Here is a 4,680-nt window from a genome sequence, read left to right on the forward strand (position 1 = left end):
TGTCATTTACTCCTTTCTGAACGTTCATTCGCTTTTGTTTCCTGTTTTAAAACCCAGCTGTCAGCCTTTGATGTACAGTGTGTTACTTGTCTAATGTAATTCCCAGCACTGGGCTAACGGCCGGTTTCTTGTTTCCCGGTTCTTTTTCCTCTCTTTTATGATGCTCTTTTAAGTTTTTTTTTCAATGTTGTCATTATTCCACATTCCCACACCGTTTGCTTGCTAACCGCGTTTCATTGTTCTATCAACATTGCTTAGACGTGACAGGCTCCCTTGACTTTTAAGAGGCTAACTTTTAAGAACTATTACTTTCTTGTCTGACAATGCCAGGAACTTTCAATGTTAATTCTGTTCCTGCAGTGGGTAGAACAATGCCCTGTGTCCTCATTTTAATCCCCAAAGCCTACACAATTACCCAGTGCCCACCCAAACCCATGAGACGAAGGGCCAGTCTGCTGGAGAGTTTTCTGCCAACTTGACCCAAGCTAGAGTTATCTGAAAGGAGGGAACCTCGATTGAGAAATGCCTCCATGAGATCCAGCTATAGGACATTTACTTAGTGATTGATGGGTGAGGGCCCAGATCATTGTTGGTGGTTCCATTGCTAGACTGGTGGTCCTGGGTTCTATAAGAAAGTGGGTTAAGCAAGCCAGTAAGCAGTACCCATCAATGGCTTCTGCATCAGCTCCTGCCTCAAGGTCCCTGCCCTGCTTGAGTTCCTGTTCTGACTTCCTTCGGTGATGAACAGTGATAAGGAAGTAGAAGATAAATAGACCCTTTCCTACCCAACTTGCTGTTTCATTGCAGCAATGGAAATCCTAACTAAGACAGGCAGTGCACTTGTTCATCTTGAGCTGGAAGATCCTAGCGTGAGGAGGTCTCTGTAGGTGTTGCTGGCTTGGAGTGGGGGATATGGTGATGAGGGATGTGGGCAATCTTCTCAAGCCAAAGCCCGCTGATAGCCACAAGGAAACCAGGACCACTATGGTGGGACCTGAAAGAGTCTTGGGGTGACTCTTCCAGGGCTTGTATGTCTAGGCTGTGTGGATCCTTAATATGGTGATGAGGGATGTGGGCAATCTTCTCAAGCCAAAGCCCGCTGATAGCCACAAGGAAACCAGGACCACTATGGTGGGACCTGAAAGAGTCTTGGGGTGACTCTTCCAGGGCTTGTATGTCTAGGCTGTGTGGATCCTTGACTATGGTGGTGAGAGGCATTGAAGTTTGAGCCACTAAATGTACACAGCAATGGAGAATGGGAGCATACCCCTTACAAGTGTTCTGCTACTAGCTCATGAATTTAATTTAATTTAATCGAGACAGGCTATCTTAGTTAGGGTTTCTATTGCTGTGAAGAGTTGCCCATGGCAACTCTTATAAAGGAAAAACATTTCATTTCCAGAGGCTTAGTCCATTATCATCATAATGTAACAAGGTGGCAGACAGACATTGTACTGCAGAAGTAGCTGAGAGTCCTTGACGCACAGGCAACAGGAAGTGGTCTGAGAGACACTGGGTGGTATCTTGAGCATATATGAGACCTCAAAGCCCACCTCCACATTGACACACTTCCTCCAACAAGACTACACCTACTCCAACAAGGCCACACTTCCTAATAGTGCCACTCCCTTTGGGGGTCATTTTCTTTCAAATCACCCAGGTTGGCCTTAAACTTACTGTGTAGCTAAGAATGATGTTGAACTTTTGATCGTCTTGCCTCTACCCTCCCAAGTGCTGGGATTACAGGTGTACAACACTGTGCTTGTTTTATGCCGTGCTGGAAATTGAATCCAGGTCTTTGTGCATACCAGGCAAACACTCTAACACAGTGGTTCTCAACCTTCCTAATGCTGTGACCCTTTTATTACAGTTCCTCATGTTGTGGTGATCTCCAACCATAAAATTATTTCTTTGCTATTTCATAACTGTAATTTTGCTACTGTAATGAATCATAATGTAAATATGTGATATGCAGGATATCTGATATGCGACTCCTGTGGAAGGATTGTTCAACCCCCAAAGGGGTCACCACCACAGGTTGAGAACACTGCTCCGACACCTGAGCTCCAGCCCCAGTCCAGGGTTGCAAACTTTAACCCACATGAGTTTACCTCCTAGACATCTTCAGTGGCCTCGGTTAGCACTGCACACTCCCTGTTCTGCATTGCCCTTTGCGCCATTCTCCAGGTTTATTTCTCATTCATTTTTGTTTATGTGCGTTTGTGTGAGTGAATGCCACAAGTGTGTGTAAGTGCCCGAGGAGACCAGAAGAGGGCGTCTGAGCCCTGGAGTTGGAATGATTGTGGGCCACCCAATGTGGGTGCTGGGAACTGAACTCAGGTCCTCTGCAGGAACAGAGACTTTTAGCCACTGGGCCATGGTTCCAGAGCCAAGTTTCTTCCGGTGTATGATTCTTCTGCCTCAGGGATATCTTTTCATTTTCTATTGGAAACAAATTCTTTTTTCCTTTTGTTTGTCAGAATGTCTTCATTGTGTTCTTTGAGGAATTCTCTTGCTGGGAAGAAGATGCCCAGTTACAGACAAAAAGATATTGTTGACTCTCAGACCTTAGAATAGAGTAAACCCCTGCAAAGGCCACGGTGAATTCCATAACCGCCGAATGAATGAAGAGAAAGGGAAAACTTAATGACAATAAGATTTGAATTGGTACATTACATGGAGTGAGGGAAGCAATGTTGTAGTCAAGACCTCTGGGTGAGCGCTAAGGTGGGCGAGTAGAAGAAAGGGGGGCCTTTGCACGGCTTCAGTATTAGCATGCTGTATGGCTTCAGTATTAGCATGCTCTACGGCTTCAGTATTAGCATGCTCTACGGCTTCAGTATTAGCATGCTCTACGGCTTCAGTATTAGCATGCTCTACGGCTTCAGTATTAGCATGCTCTACGGCTTCAGTATTAGCATGCTCTACGGCTTCAGTATTAGCATGCACTATGGCTTCAGTATTAGCATGCTCTATTTCCTGTCTCCAGGAGGTAGCGCTTAGCTTCCTGTCCCCTTAATGTAGACTGGACCTGGTGACCCACTTCTTATCAACCGGATGAAGGGGCAAACCGCGACTTGAACAGGAGAAACTGGGAGGGTACCAATCACCCAAAAGGCCAAGATCAGTGTTATCCATAATAAGTCCTTGTGAACTCTGGACCGTGTCCAGTGTGATGGGAAAGACACTCTCCTCTGGTTCCTCCTGGAAGTTCATACCCCAGTCTAACCCTGGGAGACACCGGACAGCACAGTGGGACTTTACAGGGCTCTGCTAAGAGCTCTTTAAGAGTATCCAGGCAGCTGGACAGTGGTGGTGCCCACCTTTAATCCCAGCACTCCAGAGGCAGAGGCAGGAGAATCTCGGTGAGTTTGAGGCCAGCCTGGCGTACAAATCAAGTTCCAGGACAGTCAGTCCCACTCACTCCCACAAAAAGAAAAAGTATCAAGACCATGAAAGACATTCGGCAAAATACAACCAGGCATCATGCTGCAGAGGACACTGATAAAGGACTGGGAATTCCAATAGTGTCATTTTATCACACCAGATGTAGTGTCTTGGTTTAATGACGATGCCATAGAGGGCCTAGTGAAGGCTACTTGGTGACTCCTAGGTAAACATGTAGCTCTATACATAAATACACAGTTTGATTAACTAATTAAAACCTCACAAAAGTCCAGCCAGGCGTTGGTGGTGCACACCTTTAATCCCAGCACTTGGAAGGCAGAGGCATGCAGATCTCTCTGAGTTCGAGGCCAGCCTAGTCTACAAAGCTACACAGAAGGAACTCTTGTCTCGAAAAACCAAAAGCCAAAACAAAACAAAACAAAAACTAACAAAAATCCATCTGGAACTTTCTTTCTCTACTTTCTAAAGATCTGGTTCTGCAGTCTTGTTAAAGCTAGCCGTGAGTTCCGCCTCCTTTAGAAGCAGCAGCTGCCCATTCCTGCAGGAGGAAGGATCTGTCTGTCTGTAGCAGCTAGCTCTGAGATGTGTGACACATCTTTGTATTTGTTGTGATCTTGTCTGGGCTCGTTCACGCTCAGGGCTGGTTGGCTGGTGACTCACATGGCTGCACGTACTCCTCCTCCTCCTCCCTCAGACTCACCTGGGCACAGTCTGATGGTAGTGGCAGAGGCATGGCAGGGAGCAGGTTAACTGCTGGTCTCCCTCAAAGCCTGGAGGTTTTCTGACATCATTTCAACAAAGAGTCAAGCAGCTTGGCCAGCGCAAGTGAATAAGAGGAGACAAATCCCACAAAGATGGGATTCAGGGAGTAAGCTCCAGTCTGCATTCCCAGCTTGCAGGGGAGGATGTGCACCCCCACCCACCGAAGACCAGGCATCAGAAACAGCATTCGCTTGCTGCTCTGATGGGTGTGGAGCGGCCCTGTCTCTTCAGCAGCAGACAGCATCCCCTCAAAGTGAGGTCTAACAAATATTCCACTTATCAGGGAAGCGGGTTCCACTCTCTCCATCCTTTATACCAACACAGGTGGCAGAAGCCCCGGGGATCCCCATGTGAGGAGATTGCCCCTTGGCTATCTGTGAGGGTGTGGGCTGCTGGGAATTTGACCGGAGTGTCAGAGTCAAAGGTTTGAGAGAGTTGGGTGCCTACAAGCCCCTCCAGGTCTGTGTTCATTGTCCCACATAACCTAGAGTGGTCCATGGGCAATGACCA

The sequence above is a fragment of the Mesocricetus auratus genome, unplaced genomic scaffold (genome assembly GCF_017639785.1).
Source record: "Mesocricetus auratus isolate SY011 unplaced genomic scaffold, BCM_Maur_2.0 Super-Scaffold_100027, whole genome shotgun sequence".
Classification (NCBI taxonomy): Eukaryota; Metazoa; Chordata; class Mammalia; order Rodentia; family Cricetidae; genus Mesocricetus; species Mesocricetus auratus.